This window comes from Herpailurus yagouaroundi, unplaced genomic scaffold, assembly GCF_014898765.1.
Source record: "Herpailurus yagouaroundi ecotype Mexico unplaced genomic scaffold, PumYag 210, whole genome shotgun sequence".
Lineage (NCBI taxonomy): Eukaryota > Metazoa > Chordata > Mammalia > Carnivora > Felidae > Herpailurus > Herpailurus yagouaroundi.
This window is the reverse complement of record NW_024412441.1, coordinates 13,609,114-13,628,519: the sequence shown is the minus strand read 5'-3', so window position 1 is coordinate 13,628,519 and position 19,406 is coordinate 13,609,114. Positions and strand designations below refer to the sequence as shown.

Below are 19,406 nucleotides of genomic sequence, written 5' to 3'. Positions count from 1 at the left end.
TGTTGATGAATTCACCCCTCAGTCATCATGAAATATCCTGTTTATCTCTGGTAACGTCTCTTGTTCTGAAGTCTCTGTGTGTGATACTAAATTTATGAAATTTAGAAATTTATTATATTTCTTTTAATTAATATTTGCATGGTATATATTTTTCCATCCACTTTTAACCTATTTATGTCATTTATATATAAAGTGGGTTTTTGGTACACAACATGTAGTTGAGTCTTGCTTTTTTATTTAGTCTGATAACTTCGTAAGTTTGGTATGTTTAGACTCTGAGTTGGCAAAACTATGGCTGGCAGACCAAATTTGGCCTATTACCTGTTTGTGTAAATGTTTTATCAGGACACAGCTGTGCCCATTCATGTACATATTGTTTATGGCTGCTTTTGTGCTGTGGTGTCAAGGTTAGGTAGTTGGGACGGAGACCATATTGTCCTTGAAGCCTAAAATATTTTCTGGTTCTTTTTGTTTTGTTTTATTTTGTTTTAATTTACTTACCTATTTTGAGGGGGGGGGGGAGGGTGGGGGAGGGACAGATAGAAGCAGAGAGAGAATCCCAAGCAGGTTGTGCACTGTCAGCACAGAGCCCCACACGGGGCTCGATCTCACAAGCCATAAGATCATAACCTGAACCGAAGTCAAGAGTCAGACAGACGCTCAACCAACTGAGCCACCCAGGTGCCCCATCTGGTTCTTTACAGAAAAAGTTTGCCAACCACTGGTTTAGACCATTTACATGGTCTTGGTTTTCTGTTTGCTTTTAGATGGGTTCTTTTTAAAAGGTTTTTTTGTTGTTGTTTTTTTTAACTTATTTTTGACAGAGAGAGAGAGAGAGAGAGCATGAGCAGGGGAGGGGCAGAGAGAGACAGAAACACCGAATCTGAAGCAGGCTCCAGGGTCTGAGCTGTTAGCACAGAACCTGACACGGGGCTCCAACTCGTGAACCGCGAGATCATGACCTGAGCTGAAGTTGGACACTTAACTGACTGAGCCACCCAGGTGCCCCTTAGATGGGTTCTTTTTAATAACAGTCTGCCCTCCTTGTTGAGATGAGCACTGGGTGTTGTATGTAAGTGATGAATCACAGGAATCTACCCCAAAACCAAGAGCACACTGTATACACTGTATGTTAGCCAACCTGACAATAATATTAAAAAAATAAAATAAAAATAAATAAAAATAAAAGAATGCTTCCCCCCTCCAAAAAAAATATCAGTCCACCCTCAAATAGTATGCCATTTCATTTATAGTGCAAAAATCTTACATTATGATATACTCCCAATTCCTCTCATTTTGGAGGCTTTTTTGGTCACACATTCTTTTTTCCAGGAATAGAATTTAGTGATTCATCACTTACATATGACACCCAGTGCTCATCCCAACAAGTGTCCTCCTTAATGCCCCTCGCCCTTTTAGCCCATCCCCCCACTTAGCACCCCACCAGCAACCCTCAGTTTGTTCTCTGTATTTAAGAGTCTCTTATGGTTTGTTTCCTTCTCTGTTTTTATATTATTTTTGTTTCCCTTCCCTTATGTTCATCTGTTTTGCATCTAAAATTCCACATATGAGTGAAATCGTATTTGTCTTTCTCTATTTCACTTACCATAATACACTCTAGTTCCAACCACGTTGTTGCAAATGGCAAGATTTCACTCTTTTTGATAACTGAGTAATGTTCCACTATACACCACATCTTCTTTATCCATTCATCAGTCGATGAACATTTGAGCTCTTTCCATATTTTGGTTATTGTCAGTAGTGCTGCTATAAATATTGGGGTGCATGTGCCCCTTCAAATCAGCATATTTGTATCCTTTTGATAAATACTTAGTACGCAATTACTGGGTCATAAGGTAGTTCTATTTTTAATTTTTTGAGGAACCTGCATAGTGTTTTCCAGAGTGGCTGCACCAGTTTGCATTCCCACCACCACTGCAAAAGAGTTCCTCTTTCTCCGCATCCTCGCCAGTATCTGTCCTTGCCTGAGTTGTTAATTTTAGCCATTCTGACAGGTGTGAGGTAGTATCTCATTGTGGTTTTGGTTTGTATTTACCTGATGATGAGTGATGTTGAGCATTTTTTCATGTGTCTGTTAGCCATCTGGGTATCTTCTTTGGAAAAGTATTCATGTCTTCTGTCCATTTCTTCACTGAATTATTTGTTATTTGGGTGTTGAGTTTGATAAGTTCTTTATAGATTTTGGATACTAATGCTTTATCTTATATGTCATTTGCAAATATCTTCTCCCATTCCATCAGTTGCAAATATCTTCTCCCATTCCATCGGTTGCCTTTTAGTTTTGCTGATTGTTTCCTTCACTGTGTAGAAGCTTTTTATCTTGAGGTTCCAGTAGTTCATTTTTGCTTTTGTTTCCCTTGCATCCAGAGACATGTTGAGGAAGAAGTTGCTGCAGCCAAGGTAAAAGGTTTTTGCCTGCTTTCTCCTCTAAGATTTTGATGGCTTCCTGTCTTATGTTTAGGTCTTGCATCCATCTTGAGCTTATTTTTGTTTATGATCCAAAAAGGTGGTCCAAGTTCATTTTTCCACGTCGCTGTCCACTTTTCCCAACACCATGTGCTGAAGAGGCTGTCTTTTTTCTATTGGATAGTCTTTCCTGCTTTGTCAAAGATGAGTTGGCCATATGTTTGTGGGTCCATTTCTGGGTTCTCTATTCTGTTCCATTGATCTGTCTGTTTTTGTGCCAGTAACGTACTATCTTGATGATTACAGCTTTGTAATACAGCTTGAAGTCCAGAATTGTGATGCCTCCAGCTTTGGTTTTCTTTTTCAGGATTGCTTTGGCTATTTGGGGGCTTTTCTGGTTCCATACAAATTTTAGGATTGTTTGTTCTAGCTCTGTGAAGAATGCTGGTGTTATTTTGATAGGTATTGCGTTGAATATGTAGATTGCTTTGGGTAGTATCGACATTTTAACAGTATTTTTCCAATCCATGAGCATGGAATGTTTTTCATTTGTGTGTGTGTGTGTGTGTGTGTGTGTGTGTGTGTGTGGTCAATTTCTTTCATAAGCTTACTATAGTTTTCAGTGTATAGATTTTTCACCTCTTGGGTTAGGTTTATTCCTAGGTATTTTATGGTTTTGGTGCAATTGTAAAGGGGATTGATTCCTTGATATCTCTTTCTGCTGTTTCATTATTGGTGTATAGAAATGCAGCCAATTTCTGTATATTGATTTTATATCCTATGACTTTGCTGAATTCATGGATCAGTTCTAGCAGTTTTTTGGTGGTCTTTTGGGTTTTCCACATAAAGTATCCTGTTGTCTGAGAAGAGTGAAAAGTTTGACTTTATTCTTGCTGATCTGGATGCCTTTTATTTCTTTGTGTTGCCTGATTGCTGAGGCTACGACTTCCAACACTATGTTGAGTAACAATGGTGAGAGTGGACATCTTTTGTCACGTTCCTGACCTTAGGGGGAAAGGGGAAAGCTCTCAGTTTTTCCCCATTGAGGATGATACTAGTAGTGAGTCTTTCATATATGGCCTTAATGATCTTGAGGTATGATCCTTCTAGTCCTATTGTCTGGAGGGTTCTTATCAAGAAAGGATGATGTATTGTGTCAAATGTTTTTTCTACATCTGTTGAGAGGATCATGTAGTTCTTACCCTTTCTTTTATTAATGTGATGTATTACATTGATTGATTCGCAGATATTGAACTAGCCCTGCATCCCAGAAATAAATCCCTCTTGATCGTGGTGAATAATTCTTTTATGTATTGCTGCATCTGGTTTACTAGTATCTCGAGAATTTTTGCATCCATGTTCATCAGGGAAATTGGTCTGTAGTTCTCCTTTTTAGTTCTCCATTACTTTTGGAGCCAAAGTAATGCTGGCCTCCTAGAATGAGTTTAGAAGTTTTCTCTCTATTTCTATTTTTTGGAACAGCTTCAAAAGAATAGGTGCTAACTCTTCTTTAATGTTTGGTAGAATTCCCTTGGAAAGCCATCTGGCCCTAGATTCTTGTTTGTTGGAAGATTCTTGATTACTGATTCAATTTCTTCACTGGTTATGGGTCTAGTCAAATTTTCTATTTTTTCCTGTTTTGGTTTTGGTAGTTTATATGTTTCTAGGAATTTGTCCATTTTTTCCAGATTGCCCAATTTGTTGGCACATAATTGCTCATGATATTCTCATTATTGTTTGTATTTCTTTGCTATTGGTTGTGATCTCTCTTCTTTCATTTGTGATTTTGTTTGGGTTTTTTCCTTTTTCTTTTTGATTAGTCTGGCTAGGGTTTTATCAATTTTGTTAATTCTTTTAAAAAACCAGCTCCTGGTTTCATTGATCTGTTCTGTTTTTTGATTTTTATATCATTGATTTCTGCTCTAATCTTTATTATTTCCCTTCTGCCGGTTTGGGGCTTTATTTGCTGTTCTTTTTCTAGCTCTTTTAGGTATAAGGTTAGGTTGTGTATTTGAGATCTTTCTTCCTTCTTTAGGAAGGCCTGGATTGCCATATACTTCCATCTTATGACTGCCTTTGCTGCATCCCAGAGGTTTTGGGATGTCGTGTTTTCATTTTCATTGGCTTTCGTGTACTTTTTCATTTGCTCTTTAATTTCTTGGTTAACCCATTCATTCTTTAGTTGGATGTTATTTAATCTCCCAAGTATTCATGGTCTTTCCAGATTTTTCTTGTGGTTGATTTCGAGTTTCGTAGTGTTGTGGTCTGAAAATATGCAAGGTATGATCTCTATCTTTTGTACTTGTGGAGGGCTGATTTCTGACCCAGTATGGTCACACATTTTTATTTTATGTGGGCTTTAAACCCCATTGCTGGTTTTTGCTTTTGTTAGACACTTATCTTTTAGAGCAATTAAAAATGAGGAAAATGTCTTTAATATTTATCTTCATTTTAACCATTTCTTTAGATATCTTTTTTTGTGTGTGTAGATCCAGGTTTATTTTAGCTACCATATTCGTTTTGTTTCAAAACTTCTTTTACATTTCTTACATTGCAGCTACCCTACCCACTTATTTTGCCTTCAATTTTGAAAACTATTGTTAGTGGATACAGAATTCTAGGTTTTCATGGGTTTTTTTTCTCCTTTTAGCGCTTTAAAAATGTTCTTTTATTATTTGCATGGTTTCTGACAAGAATTCTATGGTGATTCTTATATTTGTTTTCCTATATGTAATATGCCTTTACCCTTTAGTTACTCTTAAGATTTTTTTCTCTGTGCCTGGATTTCAGCAATTTATTATGATGCTGCTTGGTGTGGTTTTGTTTATCTTTGGTGTTTGTTGAGCTTAAATCTATGGGTGTATTGTTTTCATCATATTTGTGAAATTTTTAACCATCTATCTTCAAAATCTTCAATTCCCCAGTGTTTCTTTTCTCCTCAGACTTCAATCCTGCATGTGTTTGGCCACTTAATATTAATTCACAGGTCACTGAAACTCTGTCCATTTTTCTTCCAATCTTTTTTTCTTTTCATTCAGTTTGAAAGTTTCTGTTCTGTCTTCAAGTACACTGATTTTTTTCCCAGGTCTCTTTTGTCTAATATGCTTATTTCCATCCAGTTAATTTTTCATGTCAGGTATATATATAACTATTATATATATGTGTATATATATATCATTCTAGAATTACTATTGGTTTTTCTAGAAAGTAATTTCCATTTGTCTGTTGAAATTTTTCTCTCTTCATTATTTCATGTTTTCCTTTAAGCCTTTAGATTTTTTTAATAGCTATTTTAAAATCCTTGTATTAAAAGCTCTCCTTATTTCTGCCACTTCTGGATCATGGTTATAAGTTGCCATTTCTTTTTCTTTTTTTTTTTTTTTTCGATGTCTAGTAATTTGTTATGAAGTTATGTTGAGTGTCTTGATTTGTTTTTTTTTTTTTTCTTTCTTTCTTGAGTATTAAGTTTTATACTGGCAGGCAGTTAATTTATTTGTGGATCAGCTTGATCTTTTGAGTTTTGTTTTCAGGATTTTTGGGGTTTAAGTTTTGGTAGTTCTAGAATAGCTTTCATTGTAGGGTAGCTTGGACCCACTTCTTGTGTCTCCCATGATTGCCTCACGTGTTCATCACATGAACCCCGGCTGTTGGAAACTGAACGATCCTGATAAATTTTATGTTGATACCTTTTCCCCCTTGTAGTACTTTAAAGTCATTATTTAAATACCTTCTAGCTTAAATTTTACTGATAAGAAGTTAGTGATCAGGGGCGCCTGGGTGGCCTAGTCGGTTAAGTGTCCCAACTCTTAATTTCAGCTCAGATCATGATCTCAGAGTTAGTGAGTCTGAGCCCCGAGTTGGGCTCTGCACCAATGGCGTGGGGCCTGCTTGGGTTTCTCTCTCTCCCTATCTCTCTGCCCCTCCCCTGCTTGTGCATGCATGCCCACATACTGTCTCTCTCTAAATAAATAAAAGAAGTTAGTGATAGTTTTTACCATTATTCTTTTGGTGTAATACTTTTTTTTTTTTTTTAACCTCTCTGCTTTCGTAATTCTTTTTATCTATGGTTTTTAGCATTTTATTTATTCTAGGACTAGCTTAGCCCCAATACAGAGGTATGGCCTTCCTGGGGTCTCTATCAAATAAATACATGTGATGTTCAGTGAAGTCTCTCCACTCCACCTGCCAGGAATTTGAATGTCTCCAAGACCTTTGCAAGCTCCTGTAGTTGTTCAGCTCACCTTCTGTAGTTGTTTTTCCCCCAGATTTTATTCTTTGGCGTTGTGGAGTCTTGCATTGTGCATATGCAGGTTAGTCTTCAGGTAAAGAATTAGAAGATCTCTCTACAGATTTCTGAAACTTTTTCTCTCCACGGCTCTCTTCTTTCTTGTATTCTGCCCGTTAAATTCCAGTGACTTTAGTAGCTTCAAACTTCAAGTTCTGTTTCCTCAACTCAGTGAGATCTCTGTACTCTTTCTGGGTTTTCCTTCCTTGTGGCACAAGCAGAAAAGCCAGGGCATTCAGAAATCTTTGTTTCCCTTCTCTCAGGAATCACAGATCTATGCTGCCCAGTATCTGAAAATAATATTTCATATATATTCCCCAGTTTTGTGGTCATTCATATCAGGAGGTCTAGCCCAGTACCAGTTACTCCAGCATAACTGGAAATAAACATGTAGGATTTTATTTTAATTTTTTCTTCTTTTGAAAAGCATCATAATTTTTGATATGTGATGCTTTTTAGAGTATGGCTTCATTAAAAGAATGCTAGCTCGTATTTTATTTCACGCTATACCAGAGACATACAAAGAAGAAAGTTTTTTTTAAAAAAAAAGAAAGAAAATGTTTTAAAATCTTCCAAGTGTAAAAATTAAAAATCAGTAAAGATTTTAAAATAAAAAGAAAGAAAGCAAATAACTAAATATCTCAAAACCAAGTTTACCATGGTCATCTTCTTTATTTCAGACATCTCTTATTGCAAATATACACATAGAAGAATAACTTTAGTTTTTAAATGATTATGCAATTCATATTATTTCAATTAACTACTTAATTAACAGAGATAAATTTGTTAAAAATCAACATGGGAAAAATTGCTTAACCACAGATAGATATTTATTTACACTAAGAGGTATTATTTCCCAAAATTATGGAAAAAGTCTAAGAGATTAGAATCATTATGTCATAGGTTCCATGCTTTAATAGGTCTGTCATATTAAAAAGAATCAAGTGTTGGCAAATTCCTGATTTCGGTGGGAGCATAAATTGATAGCACTTTCTTTTTTATTTTATTTATTTTTTTATTTTTTCAACGTTTATTTATTTTTGGGACAGAGAGAGACAGAGCATGAACGGGGGAGGGGCAGAGAGAGAGGGAGACACAGAATCGGAAACAGGCTCCAGGCTCTGAGCCATCAGCCCAGAGCCTGACGCGGGGCTCAAACTCACGGACCGCGAGATCATGACCTGGCTGAAGTCGGACGCTTAACCGACTGCGCCACCCAGGTGCCCCTGATAGCACTTTCTAAATGGCTACATTAGCCCAGGCTGGTAGGACAAAATACCATAAACTTACAGTATTATAAATGACAGGGGGCTTATAGAGAATAGAATTTATTTCTCACAGTTCTGGAGGCTAGAAGCCCTAGGTAAGGCTCACGCCTGCATAGCTGTGTTCTGGTGAAGAGCCTTTTAAGGGTTGTCAACTGCAGACTTCTTGTTTTCTCACATGGTAGAAAGAGCTAGCTAGCTTTGTGGCCTCTTTTTACAAGGGCACTAATTCCATTTATGAGGGTTCCACCCTCATGATCTAATTACCTCTCAAAGGCCCCATTTTCATATATCATCATATCAGGGATTAGATTTCAGCATGTGGATTTTGGGGGACACAAACATTCAGTCCATTGCAATGCCAGTGTGGTAATAGAATCCTTCAATAACCTTTACCCCAAAATTCTGTCTTTAGGAATTTATTATAAGGAAATAAGGAAATTATTTAATAATTAAATAATAATTATTATAAGGAAATAAGAGATGCATATAAATGTATGTACAGGTGTGTATTACTTATTCATTACAATGCTATTTATAATGTTAAAAAATGAGGAACCCCTTAACTGATTAAGTTATGCCACTGTATGACCAAAAACTATAAAACCATTATAAATCGTGTTCTTTAACGTTTTTGTTTAGTATACTAAAGATGATTGGTGATAAAAATCATGTGATTTAGCATGTTTAAGGGTGTGAAGTATAAGAAAATGTCCATAGTGTAGTAAATGAAAAAGGTAAGGTGATATATTTGAGTTTCTTAAAAAGGAAATCTTTTTTGTTTAATGTTTTTTATTTATTTTTGAGAGAGAGAGAGACAGAGTACCAGCAGGGGAGGGGCAGAGAGAGAGGAGGGGGAGATAGGCTCCAGCCCCTGAGCGTCAGCATAGAGCCTGACACGGGGCTTGAACTCATGAACCATGAGATAATGAACTGATCCAAAGTCAGACACTTAACCAACTTAGCCACCCAAGCGCCCCAAAAAGGAAACCTTCATTTAAAAGATAGAATATAGGGGCGCCTGGATGGCTTAGTCAGTTAAGCGGCCGACTTCGGCTCAGGTCATGATCTCGCGGTCCATGAGTTCGAGCCCCACGTCGGGCTCTGTGCTGACAGCTCAGAGCCTGGAGCCTGTTTCAGATTCTGTGTCTCCCTCTCTCTGACCCTCCCCCATTCATGCTCTGTCTCTCTCTGTCTCAAAAATAAATAAACGTTTAAAAAATAAATAAATAAATAAATAAATAAATAAATAAATAAAAGATAGAATATAAAATATGCTGAGTAGTGAGATAATGAGTTATTTTTCATTCATCTCATATACTATTTAATGTTTTTCTCATTTGCTACAGAAACCATGTACTGTGATGTTAATAATCATCCAAAATACAACTTGCTTTAATTTTTAAAATTGTGTTAAAATTAATGACTGGGATGATGAGGGAAGAAGGAATTAAGTGATTTTTAGTTTTTCTCCTCTTGATCATGACTCTTTTCCGTGTTTGCAGATTCTGTAGCTTGAGCTTTATCAGTATAAATTTAGTGAAAGAGACATTTATTCTTACAGTATATGTGTAGTATATGTTCTAAACTTTTTCTAAACTGAGGCAATTTCTCATGTTATATAGTTTAAAATTGTGGGTTTCTATCAAGCACTTCTTTGTACACTTGAAGAGATTGAGTATTGCTTTCTTTCTTTCCCTTTTCTGTTTCCCAGAGCTTTTGGGTTTTTGTAAGGGAGTTTTGTCTTCCTGTTACTGTCCACCTCCTTGCAGATGTGATAGGAGAGAAGTCATAGTTTTTAGTTCTCTCAATAAAATGTTATATTTGCTGTCTCTCTGCCTGGCATCGTGAGCATATGGACCTGGTGCTCTTCAGGAACTCACTGTAGTGACTCAGCTTCACATTTTTTGCTATATTTAGAACATGTCAGCAATCCAACAGAGAAAGTTAATATTCAGAAGAAGAGACAACGGAATGTTGTGGTTAATGGAAAAAAAGAAATAGACACATCCTCCAGGGAGGTGCCATTCATACCAGACCTCAGAGAATGACTTTAACTTGAGTAGTCTGGTGTCTGTTCCTCAGCAGTTGTAGATCCAGAAACTCATTTTAGTCACAAGAAGTGATTGCATGCTAAGCAAATTTACTAAAGACTTAATGTGGAAGACAACATTAATTTCTTAAATTATGTTAAGAAATAATATCAAGCCGTGATTGTTTGATGGCGCACATTGTGACAGTAGGGCTACATCTACCGAGGGGACGTGAACAGTTGGGTCTGCTGATCAGAGTGTGTTTTCCTGAAAGCTTGGGACAGTGGTACATCCTTCGTGGATCACCTTATTTTTAAGCTTTGTGAAGGTCTCTGAAGCTGTAAGCAGATTTCTTAACTTCCTGAGTCTCAATTTTCTCATCATTAAAACGATAATAACTAGCTACCTAATAATATCATCGTAGGAACTAAATAAGGTAACCCATGTAAAGTGACCAGCACAGTGCCGAGCTCCTACTTGCCATTCAGTAGTTGTTAAGATGATTTGTTTTCTTCTACTTCTGGATTTGAATCCTGGCAGTTAAGGAGGCACTCTTGATCTTTTCTTGTTCCCTGCAGACATTGCTAGGAACCCTAGTGGGCTGGTATTGTAGAGGTACTAATACTACTTGATGTGTAAGAATATTGTTGTTCTGTGTTATAAAATTTAACTCACTTTCATGAAGAACTGTGATGAATCTTTGCACAGGTTATGTTTTACTGTGAGATCTAGCCATTTTGATATTTTGAGATGAAGGTACGAATCATTCTTTTAAGGAATTCAGTAGTTTTGCCTTTCCAATTTGGCATTTGTAAAAACGGCTTGATATTTCTTGTAAAACATAAAAGTGAAGTCCAGATAATAAATTTAACAAGCTATTTTTACTCTAGGTGACAACTTAATAAGGTTAATGTTCTATGGCTTCTGTGTGTAATTTATGATATTTATAGATTGTGATGTTGTAAAGGACCTGATCCAGTGTGCTTTCTTTGAGATGAGCTTACCGAGACCCAGAGAAGCAGACTGAAACTAAGCCAGACAGCTGATGCATCACAGGGGGTTCTTGGGACCGTGAGGTGCCAGTACAGCTGGGCCCAGGACAGTGAGACCCTTGGTATAAGGGTTTTTGCTCTCTGGAGGAGGCCAGGAGAGCAGCCAGCTCCTTCTTTTGGGTGTCAGCATCCTTTCTTTCACAGGGTTGTGAGAAGGCAGTGTTGAATTCAAGCAATGAGCTTGCTGTAGTCCTGAGTTGCAGATAATTCTGAGTGTTTCTTCTAGTAGGAGCCCCTGGCCTGCCTCCCTTCCTTGCTTAGCCATATCCAAATCAGAGGTGAATGAGCAAATGTCCTTTTCTGTGTGTGTCAAGCACCACGTGTGCTGACCGGGCCCTGAAGTGGTTGGGACTTATGTAGCCAAGGGTTTTTAATGGCAGAGCTGAAGCAGGCCTCTGGACCCCAGCACGCTCTTCTCTTCGCTGGATCCCAGTGCCTCCCTACATCAGCTCAATTTATTTTCTCTTCTGAAATACCACTTGACTTATATGGGACACTTATTAAAGAATGTTTTGACATCTATTTAGATGTTATCTCTAATTGTTCTATATAGTTACTTTCTTATTTATAGTTCCAGTGTCTTAATTATCTCAAGGGTGTGCATCATCTCCTCAGCTAAGTCCTTGAGGACCTATGTCGTTTTGATCTCTTTTGTATTACCCTTAGGAATTGAAATATTTTAAGCATTCAATCAATAGGTAAATATTTGTCAATTTTTTAATGGCACCAAACTATCTTTTAACATCCTTTCAGCTCTTGATAGAGTTGGATTTGCTCTTTATAAAGTTCATAACCCCAGAAGATTTTATATGAAAAAGAGTTATCATTTGAAAGCAATTGAGTGCTCCCACAAATAATTTACATTTAATGCTTTAAGAACTAGGAAAAGTCAGGGACCGTGAGGTTGCTCACTTATTTAAATAAAATGATTTATGGTCATTTAGCTGTGTTTTTGTTTTTTCAAATCACAATCTGAGAAGACCTAATTTTTATGGCAGTCATCCAAAAATATATATGATTATAGAGAATAGCTATCTTGAATTATAATCCTCCACATGTTTTGATAGACTCATTTGCTATGACTTTATTTCTTAGGAAGAAAAAAAAGAAATAGTTAATGCCTTCTTAGGATGGGTTATGTGTTGGTGCAATTATGACCAGTCTTGGTACTTGGTTCCAGTCAGCATTCTTACCGCCCACCCTAGACCCCTGCCAGCTTTATTGAGATATAATTGACAAATAAAAATTGTATATATTTAAAGTATGCAGTGTGATGATTTGATAAACATAAATTGTGAAATGATTACCATAGTCAAGCTAATTTATACATCCATTGCCTTCACTAATTACACCCCCCCCCCTTCTTTTTTGGTGAAAACATTCAAGATCTACTCTCAGAAAATTTCAAGTATATGATATTGACCATAGTCACCATGCCGTATATTTTATCCTCAGAAATTATTCATCATGTAACGGAAAGTTAGTGCCCTTTGAGCAACGTCTCTCCATTCCCCTCACCCTCCAGTGCCTGACAACCACCATTCTACTCTCTGCTTCTGTAATTTAACTTTCATAGATTATGCATATTGGTGAGATCATATAGCACTTGTCTTTCTGTCTGGCTTTTGTCACTTAGCTTTATGTCCTTTAGGCTGGTCCAAGTTGTTGCAAATGCCAGAACTTCCTCCCTTATTTGTGACTGAATAATACTTCATTATATATGTGTCACATTTTCTTCATCCAGTCAGCATTCCTGAAAGTGCATGTTTTTTGTGTCAAGTGAAATCAGATGAGAAAAAATATGGATAAACCATTGTAAATCTTTAACTGCTATTTGAAAAGACAAGGTACATACCATACTGATAATGCACACTATCATTTCCATTCTAAGGAGTAAATGAATATCTCATACGAATGTGGAGTCTTCATTCAGACTTCCTTTTGATTTGACATATGCTGTATTTGTTTTATCTTATTTTCTTTTTTACAAGACAATATTAAACATGTGTTTAGTTGGTCTGTATGATTGGTTGAGGGGTATAGTTGTTCCTGAGTCTACAATTTATACCTATACTGTATCTTTGTGAGTAATTTTTAAAAATTGAATTCTCCTACCTCTACATGTTCTGATTGTAGTGATGTACACATTCTCAAAACATTTGGTTTCGAGCCTTAATTTGTAAAAAAAAGTAGAAAGTCCTAAAATAATTTATACTGTGTATTTTTTAGAAGCTTAAAAATTCTTAAATTCACATGCAGTAAAAGTGATTTTGGGAGATGTATAGGTCTTTAAGTTTTAATTCATATATAGATCCATGGAACTACCACCACAAGCAGGATACAGTATAACGTCATCACCCCCAAACTCCCTCCTGCTAACCGTCTGTATCACACCCTTAATCCCTGACGATTTATGTTATGTAAATGAAATTATGTAGTATATGTAACCTTTCAAGACTGGTTTATTCTGCATTATCATACTGTCTTAGTTACTATAGCTTTAGAGTAAGTTTTAAAACCTGTTAGTATGATTCACTGAATTTTATTCTTCAAAATTGTTTGGCTATTTTAGTTCCTTTGCTTTTGATTTTAGAATAAATTTGTCTATGGCTACAAAATATATTTTGTGGGGCAGTGGTTTGATTAGAACTCTGTTAAGCTATAGATCAAATGGGAAGAATGGACACCTTTAGTATGTTGAACTTCAGTCCATGAAAGTGATGCCTTCCTGTTTATTTAGGTCTTCTTTGATTTCTTTAATAGTGTTGTAATTTTCAGCACATAGCTCTTGTACATGTTTTGTTAGATTCGTACCTCAGTATTTCCAACTTTTTTGGAGGTATTGTAATAGTATTTTTAAATTTCAGCTTCCAATTGTTCGTTGCTAATATGTAGATATATGATACTGTGTTGACCTTGTGTTCTAGGGCTTTGTAATTTTACTTACTCTAGGAGATTTTGTGTAAATTCTTTGAGATTTCTAAGTAGACAGTCATGTTGTGTGCAAATAAGGACTTTTTTTCCCCACCCTACTCTGTATGCTTTTTTATCCCCTTGACTTCTCACACTGGCTAGGACTTCAAGTGCAATGTTTCAGTGAGAGTAAATATCAGTGACTTGTTCCCAGTCTTAGGGGGAAAAGTATTCAGTCTTTCACGGTTTTGTCTATTAGGTGTAGGTATGTTTTTCCTTCTACTTGATTTGAGTTTATTTTGCTCTTCTTTTTTTTTTATAACTTTTTAAGATAGACACTTACATTATTGGTTTGAGAATTTTCCTCTTTGCTAATAAAGCATTTAATGCTATAAATTTTCATCGGAACATTGCTTAACTACATTGTACAAATTCTGATGTATTTTTATTTTCTTTCAGTTAAACATATTTTCTAATTTCCCTTGAGACTTCTTCTCTGACCTGTGGATTAGTTATAAGTGCATCATTACATTTCCAAGTTTTTAGAGATTTTTCTGTTATCTTGCTGTTAATGATTTCTAGTGTAATTCATTATGGCCATAGAACATATTTTCTGTTATTTCAGTTCTTTTAAATTTGTCAGATTTGTTTTATGACCCAAGTTACGGTCTTAGTGAACATTCTCTGTGTAGTTGAAAAGAAAATGTACTCTGGTCTTTTTGGATGGAGTATTCTATAAATGTCAGATCCAATGGGTTGATGGTGTTGTTCAGTTTTATCTCCCTGTTGATTTTTTTGTCTATTAATTACAGACTACAGAGACAAGAGTGTTGAAGTCTCCAACTATAATTGGAGATTTGTCTATTTCTGCTCCTAGTTTTGTCAGTTTTTGCTTCATGTATTTTGAAGTTCTCTTGTTAGGTACATACACATTTAGGATTATTATATCTTCTTGGTGAATTGACCCTTTTATCATTATATAATGCCCCTTTTTATGTCTGTTAATTTTCTTTGCTTTGAAGTTTACTGTATTTGATATTAATATAGCCACTCCATCTTTCTTTTGATTAGTATGTCCATGATACACCTTTTTTCATCCTTTTACTTTTAAGCTACCCATATGATCATACTTGAAATATACTTCTTCTAGGTAGCATATAATTGGATCATCTTTTTTAAAAAGGCATTCTGATAATCTGTCTTTTAATTGGTATGTTTAGGTGTTTTATATTTGATATAATTATTTATGTGTTTAGATTCAGTGCTACTATTTTATGATTACTATTTGCTTTCCATCTGTTCTTTTTGTTTTTTTGTTCATCTTTTTCCCTTTCATGCCTTCTTTTGGGTTGTTTGAACAGTTTTTAGTATTCCATTTTAACTTCCCTATTGTGGTTTTTTTTTTTTGTTTTGTTTTGTTTTGTTTTTTACTGTATCTCACTCTAGTGTTCGGGTGTGTGTATGTGTGTGTGTGTGTGTGTGTGGTTGCTCTAGAGGTTATAATATATAATATATATAATATATAATATATAATATATAATATATAATATATAATATAAAGCATACCTTGCTTTATTGTACTTCATAGGTACTGCATTTTTTTTTACAGATTGAAGCCTTGTGAAGCAGGCTTGTATCAAGCAAGTCTACTGGCACCATTTTTCCAATAGCATTTGCTCACATCACGTCTGTGTGTCCTATTTTGGTAATTTTCACAATGTTTCAAACTTTTTAATTATTATTATATTTGTTTGGTAATCTGTGTTCAGTGACTATGACTCACTGAAAGCTCAGCTGATGGTTAGCATTTTTTGGCAATAAAATATTTTTTAAATTAAGATATGTACATTTTTTTTGTAATGTTCATTCATTTTTGAGAGAGAGAGAGAGATACAGAGTGTGAGCAGGGTAGGGGCAGAGAGAGAGAGAGGGAGACACAGAAACCGATGCAGGCTCCAGACTCTGAGCTGTTAGCACAGAGCCCGACATAGGGCTCAAACTCACAGACCATGAGATGATGACTTGAGCTGAAGTTGGATGCATAACCAACTGAGCCACCTAGGCACCCCTGTACATTGGTTTTTTTTTTTTAGACAAAATGCTATTGCACATTTAATAGACTATGCATAGTGTAAACATAACTTTTCTATACACTGGAAAGCCAAAAAATTTATTTGAATCCCTTTATTGTAATATTCACTTTATTGCATTGGTCTGGAACTGAACCCCCAATATCTCTGAGGTAATGTATTTAAGTTTTTGTAGTCTACTTAGAATATTTTTACACTTAAGTGGGATGTAGAAATCTTAACACTATATGTGTCGGTTTACCTTCCTCTTTTTTGTTGTTGTAATGCCTTATATATTCTATCTACATACATAGAAAACCCAGTCAATGTTATAGTTTTGGCTTTCAATTGCCAAATGTATTTTAAGGATTTCAAGAAGAAAAAAATAGTTTATTATATTTACCCAGATGGTTATCATTTCTTTGTTCTTTCATCATTACTAACGTTCTGTTTTTCCCATGGCATCATTTGCCTTCTGCCATTTAGTGATTCTTTTAGAATAGATCTTCTGGCAATGAATTCTCATAGTTTTACCTTCACTTGAGAGTGTCTTTATTTTGCCTTCATTCCTGAGGAGTATTTTCACTGGATATGGAAATCCTGTGTTGACAGTTCTTTTGTTTCAACCCCTTAACAATGCCATTTCCTTCTGGACTTCACGGTTTCTGGTGAGAAACTCACATTCATTCAAGTTGCTGTTCCCCTGTACCCTATACATAATGCATTGCTTTTCTTTTTTTCTGGTTATTTTCAATTTTTTTTCACTATTTTTAGTTTTTATCAATTTGATTATGATGTGTCTAGGCATGCATTTCTTAGGGGTTTATTCTCTTTAGGTTCTCTGAGCTTCTCAAATCTGCATATACATTGTGTCTTTTCCCAAGTTGGTAAAGTTTTCAGCTGTGATTTCCTCAGATACTTTTCTGCACCACCCTCTTTGACTCTCCTTTTAGGATGCCAGTGACACCATTGTTGGTCCTTTTGGTATCCTAAAGGTCCTTGATGCTCTGTTACTTTTTTGTTTTATTGTTCAGACTAAATCATTTCTATTAGTCTGTCTTCAAGTTCATTGACTTTCTTTTGTCATCTCCATTTTACTTATTGAACCTATCTAGTGAATTATTTCAGTTATTTTCCAGTTCTAAACTTTCCATTTGATTCTCTTTTTTTGCTGAGACTTTCTGTTCATTTCAAGAGTGTTCACCCTTCTTGGAGCATTTTTATAATAATGCTTTAAAGTCTTTACCAGATAATTCCAACATTAGGTGTCATCTCAGTGTTGATGTCTGTTTATTATCCCATGCAAGCTGGGATTTTCCTATGCAATTTTGGATTGCATTCTATGGTATTATAAGACCCTGAGTCTTGTTTAAATTCTATGGAGACTGTTCATTTTTGTGTTTTAGCATGCAGTCATCCCCTTTGGTTTCAGCATGCAACTTACAGCCAGCTTTCTGTGGGTTGCGATTTCAGTGTCAGTTTGGTTTTCAAAGCCTGCAGCACATTGCTGTTTGGATCTGTCCTATGAGTATACTGCCCATTAGTCAGTTGGAGATAGGTGACTTTCTCTTTCTGTTCAATTCTCAGAGTTTCTGGTTTGTTGTTTAGGATGAGTTCCACGACATGTTTAGCTCTGGGGTGAGCCCCAGGAGGTCATAATGTTATGGATTTGCTTTTCTGAGTTTCTCCCATTCATCAATTTCCCTTATACTTTCTACTTCCCTGGGGGCTCCCATTTTAGTTCTCCAGCCAGAAAACTTTGTCTACTCTACTGAACTTCTTGCAGTTGTGCCCACATCCAGGGACAAGTGGTGGGAGCAAAGAGAGAGGGGGAAAGTTGGGAGAGTGGTTTGCAACACCCTCTTGAAACCACAGCTTCTGGGCTTAGGGACTTTACTCAGACTTTTAGGGTACATATGGGCCCCTTGCTGTTCCTGCCAGTAGAATCCCTTTCCCTGCTCAGCCAGAACTACAGGGCTTCTCCCGGAGCACTGCCTACACTGATGCCACTAATAAGTTTCCCCCAGTCTAGGCAGCAAGATACAAGGCAGGAAAAGTAAACCCATGCTGCTTCTATGGTTCTTTGAATTCTGGTTTTCTTTCCCAGTCTGCCTGCTACCATTTACTTTTCACAGTCTTTAAATAACTACCCCATGCATTGTGTTTAGATTTTATAATCAGATTCAGTAGGAGAGACAGGGTATGGAGTGTTCTCATCCCATCTCAGCCACTACTTGTAGTGTGTACTTTGAAGTATGACATTCATTTATTCAGCCAACATAGGTAGTTATCATTAGAGTCCTCATCATGTGCTCAACACTTTAAATATATTATTTGTTTAATTTTCTGGCAACTCTTTGGATTTTCTATATGAGAAAATTAAGGGGTAAAGATTTTAAACCATGTCCAGAGAACACAGATATTAAGTGACAGGCTAGGATTTGAACACAGGTATTTCTGACCCCAAGGTGTGGTCCCAGGACCAATGGCATCAGAGTCACTTGAGAAGTTGTTAGAAATGCAGTATCTGTAGCCCCACCTCAGACCTACTAAATCAGAATTCTGAGACTGGGGCCCAGTAATTTGTTTTGATCAGCTTCACTTGTCCAGACTCAAGCTAAATTTGAGCAGCCGCTCTCTGTGCTGTAGGATTCACAGGCACTAAGTATGTTTTAGTTTCTTAGCAAAATTTGGAAATAAGCTGAAGAAACTTTTCTCCATTGTTTGAGACTCAGATATTACTGAGTAAACTAATTTTTTTATTGAAATCACTAACATACAGCTTTAAAATCATACTTGTCTATATTAAGAAAACAGTAGTTGAAATGTAAATACTACGAATTTTAAAGTTTTAAATATGTGTGTACGTGTGTGTGTGTGTATACATATATGTATGTATGTCTGTAAAGAAATCAACTTAGATTTTGATACTGGCTTAGATTAAGTTTGGGTTCAATAAAATGGCCCATATTTGGAGGATAGGTCCTATTTTGTGTAATTTTATTTTATTTTTGCATATTAAATGTATAACTAAGATAAATTTGCATACTCTTATAAGACATTAAAAAATTTTTCTAATGTTTATTTATTTTTGAGAGAGAGACAGAGTATGAGCAGGGGAAGGGCAGAGAGAGTGGGGGAGACACAGACTCCAATGTAAGCTCCAGGCTATGAGCTGTCAGCACAGAGCCCAATATGGGGTTTGAACTCACGAACTGTGAGATCATGACCTGAGACGAAGCTGGACATTTAACCAACTGAGCCACCCAGGTACCCCTTGTAAGACATTTTATATAAATTTACCAATCAGGAGGAAAAATCCATTAGACCACATCTCCAGATTATTTTTTTTAATTAGTCTG

General features: G+C 36.1%; 1 protein-coding gene across 5 annotated transcripts in view; it reads left to right on the top strand.

Annotated features, from left to right (window-relative positions):
- SOCS5 (suppressor of cytokine signaling 5) overlaps positions 1-19,406 on the top strand; it is a 129,109-nt gene that overhangs the window by 75,102 nt on the left and 34,601 nt on the right. Inside the window, exon 1 of one of the 5 annotated variants that reach the window (XM_040453826.1) lies at positions 15,660-15,680. The exons of the other annotated variants lie outside the window; for them this stretch is intronic. The gene's annotated coding sequence lies outside the window, so the exon portion shown is untranslated. Of the gene's footprint in view, positions 1-15,659; positions 15,681-19,406 lie in introns of those variants that run through there. 5 annotated transcript variants of the gene reach the window in all.